This window comes from Mus musculus, chromosome 9, assembly GCF_000001635.26.
Source record: "Mus musculus strain C57BL/6J chromosome 9, GRCm38.p6 C57BL/6J".
NCBI lineage: Eukaryota > Metazoa > Chordata > Mammalia > Rodentia > Muridae > Mus > Mus musculus.
Window position 1 is genome coordinate 61873536 of NC_000075.6, and position 24861 is coordinate 61898396.

General features: G+C 48.5%; 1 long non-coding RNA gene across 1 annotated transcript in view; it reads right to left on the reverse strand.

Moving 5' to 3' along the window:
* The window catches only part of Gm34974, a 38596-nt gene that overhangs the window by 13359 nt on the left and 376 nt on the right, over positions 1-24861 (reverse strand). Inside the window, exons 2-3 of the long non-coding RNA XR_001779199.2 lie at positions 8664-8742; positions 216-339 (exon numbers count right to left, since the gene is read on the reverse strand). This is a non-coding gene — a long non-coding RNA (predicted gene, 34974). The remainder of the gene's footprint in view (positions 1-215; positions 340-8663; positions 8743-24861) is intronic.

The window sequence follows — 24861 nt, forward strand, 5'->3', positions numbered from 1 at the left end:
TGAACAACTCCCCTTAACCACATCCTCGGGGCCAAAATCCAGGAGCCCAGAACAGAACGCTGTTCAGGAAATGACAGACAGGCTGCAAAGGCCGGAGGCCGGGAGGCCAGCAAAGCACAAACCCAAGCAAGCATAGGCTGGGAGTTGGGGGCAGGGCAGCCTCTAGCCTGGAGGTGAAGAGAGGGAGAGTCCAACTCTGAGATTTCATGCCTCACCTTTCCCATCTGCAGATGAGGAGCCTGTACCCACTGATCACTCTATGCAGACGTCTTCCATTTCTAGGAAGGCTTTGCACAGAAGAGCAGAGGAAAGAAGCTACACCTCAAAGCCAGAGTCAATCTGTAAAAACAAGCAAACAAAACAAAACAAACAGAAGGGCTGGTGAGATGGCTCAGCGGGTAAGAGCACCCGACTGCTCTTCCGAAGGTCAGGAGTTCAAATCCCAGCAACCACATGGTGGCTCACAACCATCCGTAACGGGATCTGACGCCCTCTTCTGGAGTGTCTGAAGACAGCTACAGTGTACTTACATATAATGAATAAATAAAATTTAAAAAAAAAAAAAAAAAAAAAAAAAAAACAAACAAACAGAAAAATAGGACGAGCGGGATGCTTGGTACCAAGTCCGAGAAGTTGCCCTTTGACCTGCTTGAGCATACACACACACACACACACACACACACACACACACACACACACACACACACACACACTAATTTTTAAAAATAAAAACAAGAAAAAAAAACCTTTATAAATAAGCCACCTAGGGCATGATTCTACCCACCCCTGCTGGGGGTGCACTCTCCATGTCTACCTCCTAGCTGCAGAACTGCCAGAGAAAACTGGTTCAGCAGAGGAAAAGTGGGTGGATCTTTAAACCAAGTCACTGAGCAGAGAGGAACAAGGAGGTTTCAGCCAGGGCTGGGTCCCAGAAGCACAGGGAAGACTGAGGCAGAGAGCCACAGGCTGTGGCACGGTCAGACTCTGCGGAAGCAAGGTTTCAGCGCTTGCAATAGCCTAGAAGCCTTGCTGCTACCTAAGAGGAAACACCTCCCACTACGTGAGGAGGTCACTGGGAAGCAGGAAGGCTGGTCTGAGGCTAACTCGAGCCTACCGTCTGCCTAACACCGCCACTCCTTCCCATTTGGTTACTGCTTTCACCAAATTACCACAGGCTAGAGATGCAGGACTTTGAGCAAGAAGATTAAGATGTGCCCTGGAGAGCTGGGCATGGTGGAACATGCCTGTAATTCCAGCAGTCAGGAAGCAGAAGTGGGAATGTTAGGATGTCAAAGTAACTGGGCCACCCAGAAAGACTCTGTCTCAAATAATCGAGGTCTGGGGAGGTGGCTTAGTCAGTCATCAACGTGCTTGTCCTCAAAACATGAAGTCCTGAGTTTACATCCCCAGAAACCACACAATTAAAGGTCAGTCATGGTGCTGCTTGCCTGTAATCCCAGTCCTAGGGAGGCAGGGACAAGAAGATCCTTGGAATACATTAGCCTGGCTGAACTGGTGAGATCCAGGCTCAATGAGAGAATCTATCTCAAAAGGTAAGGTGGACCACTATCAACAAAGGCATGAATGTCAACATACACAAGCACATACACGTGTACACACACACAAGCATGTACACACCCACACCCACATACCCACACACCCACATATGTCTCTAAGCAAAGGGATGAACTGGAAACCCTGCTCTGAGAGTGTTCGCATCAGAGGCTGGGACAGCCTAGCCAGGGTGAACCTGATTCTGAGTCTAGCCATAGAGTACAAGACTCTATACTTCTCTCTGTAGAAACTAGGCTTCCTGCTACCCACAGGGCCTTCCAGTGGTCAAGTCTGTAAATCAAATGCTTCAGGAGCTGGACTCCTGACCTAGGGGTGTCCCAGCAGGTACCCAACCAAAGCTCAGAGCCACCCCCACCCCCTAGAGTCTCTACACCCGCCTAATAGGCTTGGATTTATCAAAGTAATTTTTAAGGGGGAATTTTATATGAAAGTAATTATGCTCCACTGAACTAATTTTATTAAATAGTGCTGCCTTAATGACAAACAAATCTGTTATTAATTTGTAACTGAGCAGCTATTTCTTTCAATTTGTAGCATCTATAATGAGCCCTGTGGCCATTGCAGCCCAGAAGCACTGTTGTTGGGGGAAGCAGAGAGGCCTGGGAACAGGCAGAGCCCTGAGCCTGGCCCTAGTGCAGCTAAGGACACCATGTACCTCCAAAGGACCCTTCTTTCTTTGGGCTGTTTTCCTCTGCAAGATGAAAGACTGAGCCCGCAGCGCCCTGGGGACATCCACAGGACAGCATTAAGGGGCAGATGGTACTAGGAGGGGCCTTGAATTCTTCATCTTTAAACCAGAGATAACAACAGTGCCTGTCAGGGAGCTGAGTGCTGTGGGCTGAGCATTAATTAAGTGTGCTGTAAGAGCTTAAGTCAGCAGAGAGTGTCACATAAATCCCCCTCCTTCTCCCTACCTGGAGACTGGCCGGGTAGCTCAGCAGTTGAGAGAGAGTACAGGGTTCAGTTACCACATTAGGCGGTTTACAATCTATGTATAACTACAACTTCATCCATCTAAGACCCTCAAGCACACACACACACTTTAAAAAATAAATAAAATATTTTCAAGTAAAGATGACAGGGACCCAACTAGAGACTTAGGATAGCTAGGCCACTGTGCCTACCATCATAGTCAATTTTTATCAACCTGACAGAAACGTAGATATACCTGGGAAGAGACTCTCAACTAACGAACTACATCCATCAGACTGTCCCATAGGCAAATATGTGGGGTATTTGCTTGATTGATGTTTGATATGGGAGGGCCCAGCCCATTATGGGTGGTGCCACATCTGGGCAGTGGTTCTAGGTCCAATAAGAAAGCAGGCTTAGCAAGATATAGAAAATAGCCAGGCAGTGGTGGCGCATGCCTTTAATCCCAGCCCTTGGGAGACTTCTGAGTTTGAGGCCAGCCTGGTCTACAGAGTGAGTTCCAGGACAGCCAGGGCTACACAGAGAAACCCTGTCTCAGAAAAAAAAAAAAATAGATACAGAAAATAAACCAGTACACAGTTCCTACCTCTAAGTTCTTCCTTGGTTTCCCCTCATGATGGATGACATCTGGAAGCTGGAAGAAGCCCTTTTCTTCCCAAGTTGTTTTTGGCCACAGTTTTATCACAGTACCAGCAGCAGCAACAACAACAACAAAACTTAACACCTACCCGATGCTAGCACCTCCTAAATCTGGGTTTTCTTTCATCCACCCCCTCCTCCACCCACTCCCCCACTTCTAGAAGGGCAACAGCCTTCAGCACAGCTAACAGAAAGTGTGGAATTCAGTCCCAGCTTCCATCCTTCTTCAGGTCACCTAGTGGAAAGATGGCCTCAGGGTTTTTAGCTATCCAAAGTAGATCATCTAGGCTGGCACAGCACCATCCTAGAGGACAAACAGGATCTACAAGTGCTCTTAAATGTGCCACCCAGTAGAGACAACCAGAAGTCTGATGGGGAAATGTGGTCCCCTTGCCCAATGCCCCCCGTGACTCAGTCCCCCAGATATCTAAGGTGGGGTGCCCCCTGGAGAACCCCAGCCTCTCTGGCCGTTTTCTGCAGGTACCACAACCTCCACCTGTGCTGGCGAAGGGAAAGGGCAAGAGCTGCAGATGGTGATGGGCACTGTCAGGGGGACATCTGCCAGCAGAAATCCGCAGTCAGACAGTGAACAGGGGTTGCAGCAGGACACAGAACCAGCTCTGGTTTTAATGTTTTGTCTCTTCTATATAGGTGAGAATGGCTCGAACTCCTGAGTCTCCTGCCTCCACTTCCAGGGCTGGAATTACAGTGCTGCCGGGCTTGGTTTATGTGGTTCTAGGGATGGAAACCTAAGTCTTTGTGCAAGCTAGGCAATCGCTCTACCAACTGAGCCGTCAAGAGAACAGAGCCCAGAGGCCCAATCCCCAGCCTAGAGACAGAGCCTCACTGTCAGTGCCCAGGGCAACAGTGCCCCACCCAGCTGAGGAAGCGGTCCCCAGTCCCACTTAACGACCTGCGCTTGATTTAATGTGAGCAGCTGATCTCTCTGCTTCCATTGCAAGTTTAATTTGGTGGGAAAGCGAGTTGGGGAAGTTCTAATAACACGGAGCCGCAAATAATACCAAAGAGAGTTTGCATTACGATAACTTTCCAATTAAAATGGATTAATGGAGGGGAAACAACGGCGGCGGCGTCTAGACAACATATTACCAAGTCCTTGGAGAGGGACCCGGAAAGGAGCTGGGGGAATGCAGGATCCAAACAGGTGAACTTCAGAAGCCTGAAGCACGTCTGGTGATGTGGCGATCCGAGGGACCAGCAGGGGCGCCTGAGCCCGGGTGTCCCATCAGCTACAGCGCCTGGCTTTCTGCCATTTGGGGGAGGGGTGATGATCAGTGCTTGAGGCCCTAGAGGCCTTTGGTCTCTTGCATTCTTTATTAAAATGCAAATAGTACCTTCACTCTGCTGGCTGGCTCCCGAGTTGGGAGGAGCCTGCAGCTACCAGGGGGCACTTCCTGTAGGGGCAAAGGCTACGGAGTTGGGAGCTTCAGGGCAAGACCTCGAAGGATTCCCCACATTTGTACTAGAGTCCCCACATCGCTGAGAGATCCAAGATGACCATCCTTACTCCACCGCAGCCCCCCACCCTCCCCCTGGAACCTGAGTCTTTGGCCTGAGAGAGATACCAAGATCTGGCCACTAAGGCTTGGGCTCCCTTAGGCAAGCAACAGGAGGAAAGACAGTCAGGGACTATGGCTGAAGTCCCTGAGCTGCCTCAGGCTCTCTGCCTCTCACCATCAGGCTAATCAATTCTCCATTCTATGGGGTGCTATGGCAACCAGGGTCCTCTCCTTTGCAGGCTTCTTATTCATTCGTTTATTTATCCACTTACTTATTTTGAGCCAGGATCTCATGTATCCCCAGCTAGCCTCCAGCTCAATGGGTAGCAAACAAAGTCTACCTTGCTTCCTTCTTTCAAGTGGAGGGATTACAGAGGAGTGTATCACCACACCCCTGAGAATTGAACCCAGGACTTTATGCATGCTAAGCAAGCACTCTACCAGCTGAGCCACATCCCTGTCCACATACATAGCTAGGCATCTTCAGAGGCCTTCAGGTAGAGTTTAGCTAATATGTCGCATCTTTTCTGCAGAACTTGACCTGGCTGGCTTTTGATTACCTTTCTGTAAATTGGGGAAACACCCGCCTCTCAGCAGCTTGCCCCCTGTGTTAGTCAAATGGGACATAAGAATTCCATCTCATTTAGGTCACACTTGGCTTTGAAGAAGATTTTAGCAGCGGTCCTGGGGCTGAGGAAAGAGGCTGGCTGGTCTACAGAGGCTAGGAGACCATGAAGTCCAAGATCCCTCCATTTCTCCAGCATCTCCATCCCACATCACATCTCAGCATCCCGAGCTCCTTCCTGAAGCCACCAGTTCCTAGGCCTGGGAAGGCTCTGGTTTCCAAGCAAAGCCCGCCCCAAGAAGCAGTAAGCCAGTGAGTGCTCATGGGTGAAGTGCTGGCCTTGTGCTGCCCCCTGCAGGCCTTTGGTCCTCATTAAGTCACTGAAGAGTTGAAAAAACAAGACCCTAGTGGTGTTTGCTAGGTCTGGATAACTCCCTTCCTGAACCTTAGCTTTCTCCCTTGTAAAACAAGAATGTAGGACAGCAGGGTATCAAAGGCCTTTTAGAAAGAAGTCCAAGTAGACGAGAGTCACTAGAGTCTGGGCTGCAGTGGAGTTCATAGCAGCAGGTCACATCCATCCCTGCTCTGTAGTGTGTGTCCCAGCCCCATTATTTCCCACTACTAGTACTCCTCCAATCTGTGCCTTTTAAAAAAGCAACATGTAGGGGCCTGGTGAGATGGCTCAGCGGTTAAGAGGGCCGACTGCTCTTCCTAAGGTCCTGAGTTCAAATCCCAGCAACCACATAGTGGCTCACAACCATCCGTAATGAAATCTGATGCCCTCTTCTGGTGTGTCTGAAGACAGCTACAGTGTACTTACATATAATAAATAAATAAATAAATAAATGTTTTTTTAAAAAGCAACAAGTAACTTGGCTTACAATTGTGATTATTACAAAATTATTGTGCACAAAGCACACTCACAACCATCTCACTTTGGAGGGAAGAGGAGACTAACCCCAGAGAACAGACTGTCCCTCGGCTCCAGCCAGGCTATGAAGTAGCATGTCTGGTCTGGTTCAGTGGCCTCCGATGCTGCATGCTCACCAATGAATAACCAGGAAGAGGAAATAGGATGAGGGAGGAAAGGGGCGGAGGAAACTCGCATCCTTTATTGATTTAATACATCCTATATTGATCTAATACTGCAAGGTCTCCTAAATGAACAACCATGAGGTGAACTCAGAGAGTAACAAACAACTCACTAACATTTGCAACATCCATGCTCTGCTCTGAAATGAAAGGCCAGTTCTGCCTTCCACTGCCCTGGGTCCCTCTGCTATTCAGTGAAGCCTGACTCCCTTCCTCGGTAACATCTCTTTGCTGGCTGAGGACCCTCTTGACCAGCCCTAAACCCCACCACTCCTTTCCATGTAGATAGGAATGTCATGATGGCAAAACAACAGTTTGTCAGAAAGTTAAATATAGAACTATCACATGTCCGCCCCAAGGGTATTTACCCCCCAAAGATGAGAACATATGTCCACATAGCAACTGCTAAATGGTTGTTCATGACAACACCTTCCATCCTAGTTGAGACGTTAAAAACAACTTTAAGGTCCAGAAGTCAGGAAGTGGATAAACAAACTTTGGTATACCCATTCAACCAAACAAAAGAAAATATTGTCACGTGCTACAGGTAAGCCAGACACAGGAGGCCACATGTAGTTACTTCATAGAAGTAAATATTCAGGAACCCCAAGTCAGAAAGCAGGGAATTGACGGCCAAAAGCTGGTAGGAGGAAGAGGTGGGGAGTAACTAGCTGGTGGGGATGGAGCGTTCTATTGGAATAAAGGGTATAAAACTGCACAGAAAGAGTGACTGCTCATTACTGGGAGTACACTGGGAGCCGCTGGATTATACATGTTAAGATACTTGGCTGTATATCACAGGAGTTCTGATTCATCTCAATTTCCAAAAAATTAAAAAACCTGAAGTGACGGGCTGGCAAGGCGGCTCAGACGGGCACTTGCCGTCAAGGCTGACGGCCTGGGTTCAAACCCCAGAAACCACACAATAGCAGGTGAGAACAGACTCCCAGTTGTCCTGACCCTCATATGCATCCCACATTTGCCTTCCCCCACGACACATACAATAAATAAATGTGAAACACTTAATAAAATATGTTTTTGGTTGCTCAAAGTGACCTAGGTCCAATGAGACAGCTGCACGGGTAAAGAAACACTCTCTACCAAGCCTGATGACCTGAATGCCATCCCTGGGGTCCACGTGGGTGCAAGGAGAGAACTGACTACAGAGTTGTCCTCTGACCTCCACATGCACGCCATGGTCTATTTGTATCCATAAGCATGCACAAACAAACACGCATGTGCACGCGCACACACGTGCATGGGCACACACACATACAGTAAATAAATCTAATTTTACAAAGACTTTTTTTATTAGATATTTTTTTATTTACATTTCAAATGCTATCCCAAAAGTTCCCTATACCCTTCCCCCTCCCTGCTCCCCTACCCACCCACTCCCACTTCTTGGCCCTGGCGTTCCCCTGTACTGGGGCATATAAAGTTTGCAAGACCTAGGGGCCTCTCTTCCCACTGACAAAGACATTTTTAAAAGACCTAGAGACAGCTAAGTCAAAACAACAACAAGGATGGAGAGAGAGAGAGAGAGAGAGAGAGAGAGAGAGAGAGAGAGAGAGAGAAGAGATGAACAGTCAGGACAAACCATAGCCCATTACCAGAAATTTATTTGTGCTGTTCGGTCAGCGGGTTGCCAGCTAAATTTAATATGGATCTATATACAAAGAAAACTCCTTGTTCTACATAATGAATATTTAATCATGCATGGGTCAGGCAATTTCACAGAAGTAATTAAAAGCAGTCTTTTGTTTATTGCTCAAAAATGATAGCAACCTGCTGCCCCAAGCCGCAGATACACTGACACCCTGAAAACATTACCCACTGACACATGTTATTAAAGAGGAATTAAAGGTCACTTTCTTCCTGTCCCCTCAGAAGTTAATGGTTCTAAGCCCTTCTGTCTGCTCAGGCGCAAAGTAGAGTTCCAGGGAAGCTTGCCCCCAGACAAAGCTAGAGGCTAGGGAAGCCTCAATTGATCCACATTTTTCCCAAACATAAATCAGAACATACGTGAGAGACACGTAGGAAAACAACCAGTCAGCTGGGGAGGTTGCTCGGTTGGTAGAGTTTGCCTGACATGGATGACACTCTGGGTTTGATCCCCAACACTACACGGAAACAGATAAACAGGTATGGTGGTGCACAGCTACAAATCCATGAAGGAGGTAGACGAAGAGAGACTAGACGTTCAAGGACATTCCTGGGTACATAATGAGCCTAGGCTGAGCGACATAAGATCCTGAAGAAGAGGACAACCTACAGGGGTGGGGGTGGAGACTAGAACCCATTTCCCAGGTGTTGTGAGAAGCAGTGAGATCACTCACCTTACACTGTATGATGGCTTGAATGAGAAGTGCTCCTCGTTTTGGGCCTTTGAACATGTGGTCTCCAGTTGGTGGCACTCTGTGGGGAGATTTAAGAGGTGTGTCCTGCCTACTTCCAGTTTTTACTCTCTGCTTCCAGCTTGTGACTCCAGGTGTGAGCCACCAACTTCCTGTCTCTGCCCCCGTGCCCACTGCTTGTTGCCATGGCTCTGCCCATGGAACCGGAAGCCAAAAGAAACCCTCTTCCTTACACTGCTTCTAGTCATGGTGTTTTATCATGGCAACAGAAAAGCAGCTGTGTACCATGCATACAGAAAGTGCTTCCCCAAATGCTAGCCTTTGTGCTTTGTTTTCAATGCTAAGGATGGACCCAGAGCCTTCTGTATGGCAGGACAAGGCTGTACCACTGACCCAAACCCATACCCCTGTGATGTTTCTTTATCACTTCTTCAAAAATGTGGAGCCTGATCCCTCTCCCCCTAGCTGTGCACCAGGCTCAGTGACAGGCTTCTGGCAAATAGAGCGGAGTAACTGAGGGTGGGTAAGCTAATACCAGGTCGTAAAGGACATCACTTCTTTCAGCTTCTCTCCTTGGGTGGGATGTTCAAAGGAGCAGCTGGCTGTCGTGACATGGGCACACCCCAAGAGCCTGGAGGAGGCTTAGGTGGGAGGGAACCAAGGTTTTCCGCCAATGACAGACAGGTGCTAACTTGAAAGCTATGCGAATCCTGTCATGCAAGATGACACCCATGTTCTACCTGCATCTTCAGAGATGACATCCCAGGTAGACAACTGTCTACCACCTGAGACCCCAGTCAGCCCCTGTGTCTCTCCTGAGCTTATCTCTTGGCCTACAGAACCATTCATGGGTTTCATACACAAAGATCTGAAGTGATTTTTTTTTTAAGAGGAGAAACGTAAGTAATTCAGTCAGCATTAGAAACAAGAAGAACCAAATCCATTCTCTTTAAATAAGGTTCGTGTTCTACTGCTCCCCAAAAGCCATTCAATTTCAAAGGCATTTGTTGGGGTCAGGGAGATGGCTCAGTAGGTGAAGGCACTTGCTGCCAAGCCTGATAACCTGAGTTTGAACACTGGGCCACATGGTAGAAGAAGAAAATAGACACCTGTAAGTGACTCTCTGACATCCACATAACTGCTGTACCATTCACCCTTACTTCCTTTTCTTTTCTATTTTTTAAGTTTTATTTATTTATTTTATGTATATGAGTACACTGTCGCTGTCTTCAGACACACCAGAAGAGGGCATCAGATCCCATTACAGATGGTTGTGAGCCACCATGTGGTTTCTGAGAATTGAACTCAGGACCTTTGGAGTCCTGAGCCATCTTTCCAGCCCTCTTACTTTCTTTATTAGGGTTACTATTGCTGTGATGAAACACCATGACCAAAAGTAACTTGGGGAGGGAGGGGTTTATTTGGCTTACATTTCCACATCATTATTCATCACTGAAGGCTGTCAGGACAAGAGCTCAAACTGGGCAGAACCTGGAGGCAGGAGTTGAAGCAGAGAACATGGAGGGGTGCTGCTTACTGCCTTGCTCCTCATTGCTTGCTCAGCCTGCTTTCTTATAGGACTCAAACCACCACTTATAGTCCCACCTCACAGGAGGCTGAAGCAGGAGAGTCACCAGTTTGAGCCCAGCCTAAGATCAGAAAAAAAGATGAGTTTATACTTGAGTGGGGTGAGATCCTTAATCTAATATGCCTATGCCTACTGATATGTGTGTGTGAGAGTATATATATATATATATATATATATATCTTGTTTTTAATTATATTATGTGTATCAAGTATCTGTGTGTATGTGTGTGTGTGTGTGTGTGTGTGTGTGTGTGTGTGTGTGTGTGTACATATGAGTGTGGGTGGCTACCTGTGAGTTTCAGATGTTTGTGAGACACTAGATGTAGGTGCTGGGAATCAAACTTAGGTCCTCTAGAAGAGTACCAAGTGATCTAACTTCTGAGCCATCTCTCCAGCCCCATAGTGTTCTATAGAGAGAGGAGACTCCCAAAACAGTCATCCTGGAGAAAAAACAGCCAGGAGACAGCAAGACGTAGGAGCTTCAAGCCCAGGAACATCAAATACCACCATGAGAAAGGGATGCAACCCGTCCTTCCCTGCAGTCCTTGCAGAAAACACAGCTCTACAGATGCCTTGGCCTTGGCCTTCCAGCCCTCCAGCTCCCAGAACCCCGTGTCTGATTCAGGCAATAGTGGAAGCTGTGGTACTGCACGGTAACAGTCCTCAGAAACCGATGTACGGCTGTAGGAAGCCGCTTCCCGGATTATAGTGGTTGAGACCTTGCCTGTCCTGTTTCAAAGGAAACATGCCAGTGCAGATGACAAGGCAGGCAGAACAAAAGGATGATGACAGGCAGAACTAGGGCAGTGGGCTTGGGAAGTGACAGACTGAGAAGCTGTGGAGGCCCTTGAGCGCCAGATGCAAAAGTCAGCAAGCCTGCCTGCATCCCAGGAAGCCAGCTCCTAAAAATAACCCTCTGTGGTGCAGGAGCTAGCTCATCAAGGGACCCCCTAGCCTCTGAACCAGCTCAGGCCACCCCCTTTACCCTCCAGGGTTGAGCACGTGACTATAATTGCAGCACAGAGACCCAGATGGCACCTGGAACCCAGGTAGATAATTCTGCTGCACCCCAACCCTTGCTGAGCCCAGAGACCCAGGGAGCTTTTGGCTAGAGCCACGGAGCAATCAAGTCCTCTCTGGACCGAGGCGCGATATGATGACCTTTGTGCTCGAAGCCCTCTCCTTTGCCGGGATGATACGCATAATTGAGATCTGCGAACAAAGAAAGATGAGACAGGAAGGGACTTGAGCGAATGACACCCTGCGTGCTGGGGCAGGGCAGGGTTCACGCCCTCACTAGCAGAGCTGGCCCTCAGCCCAGTATCTGCATGATGAACATGAAAGCCACCAACTCAATTACCTCAAAGGCCTTTTCTGCCTCCATTTTTTTCTCACTACAGGGACTATGCACCCTGCCAGAGGCCTTGTACTCTCTCAAGTCCTTCATCCTAGCCCGCCCACGCCTCCCCCCCCCCCAATTCCAAACCCGTGGTTAATGGCTGCCATGCTCCTGTCACATCCCAGGTTGCACAATGCCGAGCAACAGGCAAAAATCTGGAAAGCTGGTCAAGTGGGGAGAAGAGCCACTGAACCTCACTTTAAGATGTTGCTGTGAAGACGCCTCTAGGCTGGAGAGGATGCGGGGTCTGGAAAGTGCTTGCCTTTTAGCAGGAGGACTTGAGATGGACCCACAGAACACATGTCAAAACATCCAGGCGAGTGTGGTGGCATGCTTGTGCCATCCCAGCTCTGAGGAGGCAGAGACAGGTAGATCCCTGGGACTATCTGGCCCAACATCCTAGCCTAATTAGTAAACCTCAGGGCTCAGTGAGAGACTCGGCCTATAAAACAAGGTTGATGGTTTCTAAAGAATGATGGCCAGTACCAGGTAGACTCCCATACATACATGTGTGGGGAGAGAGACAACGAGAGAGAGAGAGAGAGAGAGAGAGAGAGAGAGAGAGAGAGAGAACAGGCCACTGAGAGCAGGGACTACACGCCCTTTTGTTCCCAGCAGAAGCTCCATCCGCAGCTACAGACCTGACCCACAGCAAAGGCTCAGTAAATATTTGTGGCATGGGCCAGAGACCACTTTATGCATAGTGCGTGTGGACATGCAGAACAGAAAAGGGAGCAGGGCTTCATGGTCCCTGTGGTAGGGTCAGGACCCTGCCGGGCCTTGGTGTGAGTGAATACCTAGTGTGTTCCTCCTCAGGCCCTCACTCCTATTCTAAGGAGCACCATAGCCCCAGAGACAAGGATCTTGACACAACACCCAAAGCTGGCCCAGAACACATGACTAGCGTGGCTGCGGGCTTGAGCATTTTCTCACCAATCCGGGCTAAATATAAAACGGGAGAAATGAAAGGGGATGTGGACAGGACATGTGGGAGGTGGACCAGAAGGAGCGATCAGAGGGAAGCTGGCCACCAGCCTGTTTGGTAGTAAGCAAGCTAATCACAGAGGAAATTTAAAGTGAGTTTCCTTGAAGGAACAGGGAGAGAAAAAAACTACAATTGTTCCCCTCTGCTCTGTGTCCCAGCCCACGCCCTCCATCTGGACCCAGAGAAGTTATGAGAGGTCAGAGGACTGACCTTCTGAAACACTTCCAGGCAGCCAAGAAATGCAAACACATCCACATATGCATGCGAATATACACATATGCACATCCATAAACACACACTCATATGCATGTATACACATACAAACATCCATAAACACACCCACTCACACATGCATATATATATACCCATACACATCCATAAACACACACATTCATATGCACATATATACACATCCATAAACACACACACGTTCACACATATACATATATACATACATACACACACATGCATACATACACACACACTCACACATGCACATATATACATACACACACTCACACATGCATATATATACACACATCCATAAATACACACACGTTCATACATGTACATATATACATACATACACACTCACACATGCACATATTTACATACATACATACACACACACTCACACATGAACATCTATACATACACCCATCCATAAACACATACACACACTCATATGCACATATATACATACACGCATCCATAAACTCATACACACAAATGCATATACACATACACACATCAAAACCCCACATACTCACGAGCACATATACACGTATAACACACACTCCGAGAAATTAAAAGACATAATATAAGAAATGAAAAAAACACTTCAAGGCTGTTGTTGCCTTTTGCTCTGTTCCGTGTTATTGGGCAGTTTTGTTGGGTTTTGTTTTGTCTTACATTATTTATTTATTTGGAGACAGCACATGCATGCTATGACACACATGTAGAGGTCAGAGGACAACTTGAGAGAGTCGGGCCTTTTCTTCCATGGTGTGGACCCTGGAAAAGAACTCAGATCAACAGGCTTGGCAGCTTAGTGCCCTTACCCACTGAGCCATCTCACTGGGCCCTGTGTTAGAGGGAGCTTTGTGTGGCCTTGTTTGTTTGTTTGTTGTTTCGAGATAGAGTCTTGTGCATCCCAACTTAGCCTAGAGCTCAATTTGTGACAACCACTGTCCTCTTCTGCTCGGGACCTTCCCAGGACCCCCCTCTGGCTTATTTGACAAAGCCTGGGGTCCTGAAAAGAGCTAACAGTAACCTCACCTTCCACCCTGACAAAACCTCAAGTGACTGACTCTCTGTGGCCTACGAGACAGGCCATCTGCTCCCTTCCTGCCTGGGTTTGTGACTCCCCCTCTCTACCAGAAGCATTTTTTTCTCTTGTCTACCTCACCAGCCTCATGCACCTGTTGAGGTGGGTCATCTTGACTAGCGTCCTCCCCACCTCCTTACCTTCCAGGGCTCGAGTGTGGGAAGCCTGAGCCCCTGCATGTGTCCCCTCCCTTCCTCTGTTCCTTTGCTTTCTCCTGTCAATCATTCATTCATTCATTCATTCATTCATTCACGTCTCAAGGCACAGCACCAGCTTCTCCCCTGTGCCCCAACCAAAACAAGCCACTTCCCGCTCAGGGCTAACGGCCACTCCTATACGATGCTGGCCACCCTTCTGGCCTGGCCTGTGTGCCAATGCACCATGGAGAGCCCCAGACTGGAGGGGAACTGCACTCCTTGCCCCTTGTCATCACTTTCTGGGGTTCTTTCCTGGCTTCTGTCCTCACATCTCTGCCAGGTCCAGCTGCTGGGACCATCTTTGAAGACATTCCTGTAAGGTGGGACAATTCACCATGTCAGCTCCAGTTGCAGAGAGCTGGTCCCAACTCCCAGTGGATGAATGCCAGAGCCAAGCTCCCAGACCCTCCGGAGTTGCCATGCAGGCAGCCAGCCAAAGGCCTCTAGAGGAAGATCAGGGAGGATGCCATCGTAGATGAAGGGGTAATGCAGAGTGAGGTTGGACGGCAGCCAGAGAGGGAAAGTGCCGTGTTGAACGGGATAGAATGTTCTCACAGGGTGAGTCTGCCCACATCATAGCACAAGACCAGCCTAAAGGTGAGGAGTCAGAAGCAGGATGCAGGATTCCTTACCCCTGATCTCCCACGAGGCTGCAGGAGTCTCCTCCCTCTCCCTCTCTTCCCTCTCCCCTTCCCCCTCCCCCTCCCCCTCCCCCTCTCCCCTTCCCCCCCCCCTCTCTGTATTTATGTCTGCATTTGACCATGATGAGCACGTAGAGGTCAGAGAACAGCCTTGGGTATTGGATCTTGCCCTCCACCTTATTTGAGACAGGGTCTGTAAAATTTCTTACTGCTCCATGCTCCAGGCTAGCTGGCCTGTGATTTTTCATTGAATCTCCTATTTCTCCCTCCTATTTCACAGTGGGAGTATTGGGATTACAGATGTGCACCACATCTGGCTCCGTGTGGGTTCTGGACAGGTGTTCCAGCCTGCATAGCAAGTGCCTTTATCAACTCTGCCGTCTCCCTAGGCCAGCTTTTAATCTTTCTGAGGACTTTTTTTTTACATACTAAATTTATTATTTGTGTCTCCTGCTCCCCAACGAATGTAATGGGGGATAGGCACATGTGTGGTGATGGTAAGAGTCTGGAGATCAGACCACACTCGTGAAGTCTGGCTCTCCTTCCACCTTATGTGGTTCTAGGAATCAACTGAGGTCACCAAGGCTTCACAGTGAGAGCATTCTCCCACTGAGCCTTCTCTTGGCCCATGGCGACCCCTTCCTGTAGAACGATCCCATGATCCCCCTCTCTGGAGTCTATCTGCCTGAGAAGCTCCTGAGAAATGTTCTTAATTTTTATTTTATTATTTTATGTGTGCAGGTATGTTTGCCTGTGTGGATGTCTGTGAACCACATGAGTACCTGGTGCCCAGAGTCCAAAAGAGGGCTTCAAATCCCCTGAAACTGGAGGTTCAGATGGTCATGAGCAACCATGTGTGTGCTAGGAACTGAACTCAGGTCCTCTAGAAGAACCGCCAGTGCTCTTAGCCACCAAGCCTCTCCTGGCAGGTTTTGATATGTGCATTTGCGGGCTGCTGCAGCTGAACTGTGCTGTGAAGTAGGAGGGGAAGGAATGTGACAGCCAACGCAGGGAAGGGGAGTACATTACATACATACATGCATACATACATACGTAAATTATAGAGGAAGAGAAGCCAATGGGAGGCGGGGAAGTTGAGAGTGTAGGGTAGGAGAAGAGATCCCAGCAGGATTCTAAGTCAGGTGCCCAGCCACAGGCTTCTCTGAGTGCTTCGGAGAGTCCCCCCACCCCCACACGTGGGTCTCTGTGAGCACATGCTCTTAGATATGGAAAAAAGCAAGGGGCTGATTCAACTCTGGGCCTCATCTGTACCTCAGGAGCTTGGGGACCCTCAGGGCTCAGTTGGAATCTGTGCATAAGTGAAGGGGGCTTCATCTTAGAGGTTCCCGGCTGACAGCCATCACAGTGGCCGAACACTCAGTATCCCATGAACTTAGAGGATGTGTGAACTTGGTGTGATGTGTCAGACACTCCTTCCTTATGCTTGGCCCAAGACCACAGCCACCCAGGGTTGGAGGTGTCCACAGAGAACAAGGGAGGCAGGAAAGGGAAATAACTTTCTGGAAAGTACACAGTTCTGGTGGAGAGTGCAAACCCACATCTCCTGACCCCTAGGTTCATAGCCACTGTGAGGGAGGTTGCAGGCAATATGGGTTTGAGGACGTTGCTTCAGAGTGTGTGTCCTGAGAGTCAGGAGGGAAGACAATCAGGCCTTGTTCCCTAAGTGACTCCCAGCGAACGCATTCCTGAATCCCTGCCACCATGCTGGAAGCCAGACTCCAAAAGTTATAAATGGGCTTTGTCTGTCAACAAATAAGAGAGCCACAGAATGCTGGGGTCCAGAAGAGACGGGCTCTCGGCTGTCTCCCCTGCCAACCTCTGTACGCCCTAGGAATCTGAATTCTCGGCCAGACACCTTTCGAGTTCTACTCATACATAATAATTGCCTTCAGCAGCTACTCCCACACGGTAAATATTTTAAAATCTATTTTACTTCCTTTATGAGGGAAAGACAACAATAGGCATTCAATGAACTGCAGTCAGTGTTTTGCAAAATATTGAATTTATTCAACCCATCAAGAATCCGTTTCTTCCAGGATGGCAGAACACTGAGGGTTGGAGGTGTAGCTCAGTAGAGGAGTGTTGAGCCTAACATGTGAGAGGTGCCACGTTCAAGCCCCCAGCACGGGAGGAGTGGGGAGGCAGAGGGGGTTGAGTGAATCGTGTACATGTTATGTCATTTTCTCTTGTGTTGTGTTGTGTTGTGTTGTGTTGTTTGTTTGTTTGTTTGAGATAGGATCTCCTGTTACCCAGGCTGGCCTTGGACTTGCTATCTAGTCAAGGATAACCTTGAACCTTTGATCCTTCTGCTTCTACATCCCAAGTGCTAGGATTATAGGTTTGCCTTACCACACCCCATTTATGCAATGCTGGGAATGAAATCCAGGGCTTTGTCCATACTAAACAAACCTCTATCAACTGAACCACATCCCCACTCCACTCTGTGTGTGTGTGTGTGTGTGTGTGTGTGTGTGTGTATTTTAAGCCTGCATCTCACATTAGTATTTGTTTTTCTATTGATTAGAAATGGGAGGGGAAGGGATAGTTCAGTGGTCAAGAGTCTATACAGCTATTTCGGAGGACCCAAGTTCAGTTCCCACCCAGTACCCACACTGGATGGCTCACAACCATATGTAACTCCAGCTCCAGGGGATATGGTTCTGCCCTCTTCTGGCATCCTTAGGCACTTGTATTCAGATGAACATATTAAGACACACACAAATACACACCTTTAGTCCCAGCACTCAGGAGGCAGAGGCAGGTGGATCTCTGTGAGTTCAAGACTAGCCTAGTCTACAGAGCAAGTTCTAGGACAGTCAAAGCTACAAAAAGAAACCCTGTCTTGAAAAGCCAATAGATAGATAGGTATAGGTAGGTAGGTAGGTAGGTAGGTAGGTAGATAGATAGATAGATAGATAGATAGATAGATAGATAGATAGATAGAATAGTGTCTAATGGAGCTCTGAGGGAGGGGTGCTGAGCACACAGAGGAGCCTCACTAGGGCACCATGAAGCAAAGAAAACTGGTAAAGCGAGTGTGGATCCCAGTTGTCCACTTTTCAAGGATGTGACTCAAATTCACCTCACCACCATTCCATGTCCTACAAAAGGGGGACACCTCACCTGGATGGTTGCTGGAGGAGTCTCAAAAATGACCATGTCTGGCTTGGCTTGGCAGCATATGCCTTGTAATCCCAAAACTCTAGAGGCCAAAGCAGAAGTATTGTCGTGCAAGACTAGAGTGAGGTACATAGCAAAACTCTACTCCCAAGACAAGACCATGGCTGGAAAGTACCTGGTCCACGGCAGGCACTCAGTAGGTCCCAGCATCTGTCTTCCAAAGTCCCACGCTTCCCTTAATGGTCCTCTATAGATTCCTTTCCTCTGACAACTTCATCTTCCACAGAGAGCAAGCCAGCAGAGCTGGGAAACCCAGGTGACCTCATTTGGTCAATGTGTAGCAAGGGCTCAGCGTGGCTGTTCTGAGAACCAGAGGGACAGCGATGGTCCTTGGGCCTTTGCCCCACATAGTATAGCTTCCAGCAGAGAGGTGGGGAACAAACAGAATGTGACAGTGAATAGTGAGTGTCTCACAGTGAAGATAAAGAGAGCAGGGCCACTATGGAGACCCTACTTTATGAGACAGGTGGAAACAAGCAATTTCACCCAAAGGCACTTGAGGCCTCAGCTTCAGGGTGACTTGCTGGCTGGCCCATCCTGTGGCCACTCCAGATCAAACACATTGCTCGGCATCGTTCCCTCTTTTTCTAAAGAGAAATGCTCAAAGATTATACAACTGGACTCCTGAAAGAGCTCAGTAAATAAAGACACTTAGGCTAAGCCTAACAGCTGGCATTCAATCCCCTGGGCCAACATGTTGGGAAGGAAGGAAGGCACAAAGCAGCTCCCAAAATGGCCTCCATGTGCATGTCCTGGTATGGCCCTTCCTCTCCTGACTGATACGTGAACTATAAAGAGTGTTTTAAAACTGTTTAAACCCAGGCCTCAGCAAGCCTCGCTTCGTTCCTGGTAGTCGTGAAGGGCCTCTAAGACAGTGGCACCGGGACGTAGACGGCGTAAACAGAAAGTAAATACTTCTGAGCCATGCCTTCTGGGGTTTTGTTTGCTTGCTTTTACTGTCTGCTCTCTTTCCAAAACAGAACTCGAACTTCTGTTAGCTGGGCCAACAAGATGGCTCAGAGGGTCAAGCGTCCGTGGCACAAACCTGACAACCTGGGTTTGCTCTCTGGCACTACACAGGTAGAAGGAGAAAACCAACTCCACAAAAGATACCTCTGGCCTTCCCACACACAGACACATGCACACACACACCATATACATGCACGTAATAACAATAAAGCTTAAGAAAGAAAGTCGCCATCGACAAAAAGCAAGCAGAGTTCCCAGCCCTGAGAGAGGCAGCCAAAGGATTCTAAAAGGCCTGGACACTCTGCTTTGGTGAATTAAAGGCTCCATTTGAACTGCTCGCTCAGGCCAGGCGTCAGAGTCAACTTGGTCCTGGAATTCCCACATCTTGACTGCCTGGTACCCTGCCAGGGCTGAAGCCAGGGCTGAGAAGCTGACCCAGGAAAGAGGTAAGAGAGATGAGAAGCTGGGGTGTACCTAGGACGCCAGGGGTTGGACTCTGGAGGATGAAGAAGGACAGACAGACAACATGAAGTGCTGATGAGGGTGTGGGATAACCGGAGTGCTCATCACTTCTGAGAATGCAAAAGGGTACAGGGTTGTGGCAAACAGACCCACTGCTTCTTTTAAAATGAGTCACAGGGCTTAGTGACGTGGCTGAGGGCATAAAGGGCCCCGCCTCCAAGCCCGATGATCTGAGTTCTATCCCCAGAATCCACGTGCTAAGAGGAGAGAACAGACTCCCACAAGCTCTTCCTCTGACCTCCACATGCTCACCATGGCACACACACAGTAAACAAAATAAAATTAGGCAAGTATGTAGCATACATCTGAGGTATGTACCTCAGAGTATAAAAACTTACAGTCAGGCTGGAGAGATGGCTCAGCGGTTAAAAGCACTGACTGTTCTTCTGAAGGTCCCGAGTTCAAATCCCAGCAACCACATGGTGGCTCACAGCCATCTGTAATGAGATCTGACGCCCTCTTCTGGTGTGTCTGAAAACAGCTACAGTGTACTTACATATAATAAATAAATTTTTGCCGGGCAGTGGTGATGCATGCCTTTAATCCCAGCACTTGGGAAGCAGAGGCAGGTGAATTTCTGAGTTTCAGGACAGCCTGGTCTACAAAGTGAGTTCCAGGACAGCCAGGACTATACAGAGAAAACCCTGTTTTAAAAAAAAAAAAGAAAAAGAAAAAGAAAAGAAAAAAAGAAAAGAAAAGAAAAGAAAAGAAAACTTACAGTTATTCCAAAATCCATATACAAAGATAAACAGAACCTTTATCTATAGCGGCCAAAAGATGGAAGTTGAGTCAGAAACTGTCCAGCTGTCCATACTGAGGGCCTACCCAGGAGTAGAGACTGCAAGCGTGACAAGATACCAATGGCTGGTACCCTGTCCCAAGTGTCATGAACACAACACAAGAGAGAAGGTAGATGCAGAACTCACCTGTACCCTCATTAGAGGAGTTCCCCAATCATAGTCTGAAAAGCAGACAGGAAGTGGGGGATACTGACTGGCAGGGGCAAGGAAGAACTTTCTGGAGAGATCAAAACATTAGACATACATTTAGCAAAATCCATTGAGCCGTGTGCTTCAAATGAGCGTGTTTTTCTATCCGTGTTATAAAGTGAACAGGAAAACCACACCAAGCTGAGGTACCAGTGTGCCCCTGTTGTCCCAACTCCTGAGGAGGCTGAGGTCACCAACTTGAAAGTGGGTGGGATGCTACACACCTGTAATCCTGGCATTCAGGAGCCTGGGACAGGAGAATCGCCACAAGTTTAAGGCCAGCCTGCGCTACAGACTGTCTCAGAAAAACTAGCAAATTAGTACAATGAATGTATATGAAGATGATGAACCCATGAGTTCAAGAGAAGCCCAGGCAGTGTACAGGAGCCCCCTTCAAAATGGAAACAAGGCCCCTGAGATGAGTGGCCAAGGTCGCATACAGATCGAGTGAGTGCTATTGGCAGTGAATACTTGTTAGTTGTTGGAACTGGTGGTGGTGGTGGAATTTTGGGTTGGTTTTATTGTGGGATGGGTGCCATGTATCCCAGTTGGCCTTAGAATTGCTAGGATGATCCTCCTGCCTCACAAGTGCTGGGATTACAGGAGTGGACCACCACCCCTAGTCTATGTGGTACCAGGGATCAAACCCAGAGCTTCTCGTGTGCCAAGCAAGCTCTTTACCAACTAGGCCACATGCCCAGCTAGACAATGAGGAATTGAATGGCTCCTGGAATTCTTGCCCACAGCCTTTGGTTAGCAAGTGTCTTGGGCCACAGCCGTATTGCTGACGTAGGATTACAGACACCTACTCTAAGGCCCTAGACCATTAGAAGACACGGTCAAGACCACACGGTGACCTACCTGCATGGACGGCTGCTGCCAGTGTGGGACTATAAATGTTTCCCTCTTCCTCACACACCTTCCTCCAGGCAAAGGACAGCTGGGAGGTTCTAACTGACTCCCCAGTGCTCAGGGCCCAGCTAGGTGCTCCCCACAGGCAGAGGGAACTGAGAGGAGGACTCACAGATTCTTTGAGCTTTGGGCGACTGTGGGCTGACCACCGTCACCAGGAGGTGCTTCTCGCCCTCTGGCCTGGGTGAGTAGATGAAAGAACAGCCCAGGCAGGCTTTGCTCAGAAAGATCTGGTTTCACCTTGAAGCTTTTTCCAGCATAGCTGGCCAGCAGAGATTAAGATCTCAGAGACCAACGTGACTGCTGGAACGGTGATTGGTCCGTTCTCCGGTGCTTGCCTCCTGAGAAAGGCAGTTTGTTTGAGATCTGACTCCAACCCGCAGGGGGAAACTATGCCAGGCCACACTGGAGCTGACAAGTGGAGAGAGAGAGAGAAAGAGAGAGAGAGAGAGAGAGAGAGAGAGAGAGAGAGAGAGAGAGAGAGCCACGCTAGCTAGCTAGAGAGGACCCCAATCTGTGCCTCAGGCTCTTCCTGCGGTCAGTGGGTCCTCTTGGGAGAGATTTCCAGCCTAGCAGTTGCCTTGATTCTACTGGAGCCAGTCTGTGTTGCGAGGAATCCAGTTGGAAAGGCAACCTGAGTTCTGTCCCTTCCTTGCAGGAAAGAAACAACTTCACAAAGCTGCCCTCTGACCTCCACATGCACACCTAAGCTCCACACACAACAATGAGTAAAAGTGATACAGAGGGGCTGAAAGCCTGCAAAGATCTATGACAGAATGGAGCATACAGCCTTCTAGCACTCAAAGACAGGGTCTTCTCGGGCTCTTTCGCTCTGTGCCCAGCTCAGTCTGGATCTCTAAGATTCATCCCCTCCACTCCCTTGTACCCATGGCTTCTTGGCATCGCTCAAACTCCTCGGCTTCCCTCATCCAACTGGCCTTGAGGCCACCAGCTTCAAGCTGCCAGGTATCATCTGCTAATTGCCACCCCCCCAACACACACACACACACACACACACACACACACACACACCTTCCATCCAGCCCAATTGTCCAGCCTGAGAGGCTAAGAAGTAGGACCTGACTGGACACTGTCCTAGAGGTCCAGTGGACTCAATGCATCAAAGATGGGGTGGGAAGATAGAGTCCTGAGCAGTGACAGTTTCCATGAGGAAGATTCCCTGTGGGCAGCCTCCTGCTGGGTGTCCCCTGCTGATGTAAGCATCCATCCTGTTCTTCCACTCCCAGGAAGTGTTCTAGAGATAGGCATGGCCCAGAGCCTGGGGAAGCCATCTAAGAGACCTACGGAGCATCACACCAAAAGAACAGCGAAAACACATTGTGGCTCTGTCAGAAGCCAACAGCTCTGTTCTCCCCACGACAAACACAAGCACAGACAGGTTTCTTGTTTGTTTGTTTGTTTGTTATTGAGACAGGGTTTCTCTGTGTAGCCCTGGCTGTCCTGGAACTCACTCTGTAGACCAGGCTGGTCTCAAACTCAGAAATCCACCTGCCTCTGCCTCCCAAGTGCTGGGATTAAAGGCGTGCGCCACCACTGCCCAGCCACAGACAAGTTTCTAAGAGACCCTCACACACACCTCAGGTCTGCTTGCCCAGGCCCTGAGCTGGCACCGGCACTCTGCCTTGCTCCCAGGGAAGTGCCTAATCTGGTCTCCAGCCTGAGCTCTGTAAACAACCAGCAGGTGTATTTACTGAGAGCCCTTGACCTTCTGAAGGGAGGCAGGGACAGGATCACAGACAACTCCTTGAGTGCAGCCAGCAGTGTCCATATGCAAAATGACTTGTCCAGTAAACCAGTCCAGTGCCCTGCATTAATTAGCACAGCTCCAGGACAGACCTGAGGTCCTGAGGCAAAGCCCAGAGTCACCTTAAACCCAGGGAGCCTGACCTCCCAACTGAATCTTGCCACAGTCACCACAAGAATCAGGAAAAGGCCCTGGACCTCTTGGTCTCTTCCCAGTGCACCGAGTAAGGTCTTGCAGGCTTGGAAGGCATCAGTGGCGCATGCCTCCTCCTGTGCACGGAGCACAACCTCAGGTATACCCAGGAGGTATAAACAAAACAGTATGTATGAGAGGGATGGAGGGACTTCCCTAAAACAATTAGTAGACTGAATTAAGTTGTATTCTAAATTACTTGAAGGTGAGATGAAGGGAAAGGTGCCCTTGGCCATTGCTAACGCTGAATGGCAGAGTTCTGTGCAGAGTGACCAGTGACCGCTTGTTAATGTCCCTATTAGTCTTGCCGTGACCAGGAAGCAAAGCCATAAGCTTTTTACAGCCGGACATGATTGTGTGTAGCGCATATAAACACGCTGGTCTGTTTTTCCTAGATTTTAGAATATTGGTTAAGAGACTTGCCCTGACAAGTTACAATATAATTTTCCCCCTTGAAAAATAATAGAAAAGTGGGGTATGGTGACTAATACCCATGACTCCAAAACTCTAGAAGTAGAGGCAGGAGGATCAGAACTTCAAGGTTATCTTCAGCTACATAGTGAGTCTGAGGCCAGTCTGGAATATATGAAAGTCTGTCTCAGATAAATTTTTCCTTGCTGAAACAAAACAAATCAAAATATTAAAAACAAAAGTTTTCAAATATGAAACTAAGGGGCTGTGGAGATGAGGTTTCAGTAAGTATTAGACCTGAGTCCAGGTCCCCAGAACCAACTCAAAAACCAAGCAGGGCTGCGAGCAGCTGTCACCCCAGCACTAGGGGGACAGAGACATCACGCGTGCTTGCTGGCCAGCAAGCCTAGCTGAATTGGTGAGCTCTGGGTTCCATGAGACACTCTATCCCAAAAACCCAGGTGCAGAACAGCAGAGGAGGACCCCAGATGCTAACCTCTGCTTCCACAGAGCATCCTAGTCACACACATTCAGACTCTCACCCCCTATTTCCCAGAGACTAATGAATTCACACACTTCCAGGTCAAGGGATTTGTGTCATCTAGGAAAGTAGAATCACACAATATGTACCTAGCTTTATCACTTTCAACGTTCATCCCCATCCCAGACAAGTGAGAGATTGGAGGCTGGAGAGATGGCTCTGTGGTCAAGAGCACTGGCTGCTCTGCCAGCGAGTCCTGGATTTGATTCCCAACAACCACATGGCGATTCACAAGCATCTGTAACTCCATTTTCAGGGGATCTGATGCCCTCTTTTGGCCTCTGTGGGCACCAGGCACACATATGGTGCATAGACATTCATGCAGACAAAACACACACACACACACACAATTTTATATATATGTATATATATACATATACATATATATATATATATATATATATATATTTCTGAGGAACAACACTCAAGGCTGACCTTTGGCCTCTGCAGACATATTCACACATATGCATGCATGAACACACACACACACATACACACACACACACACACACACACACACACACACACACGGTGGGGGGGGG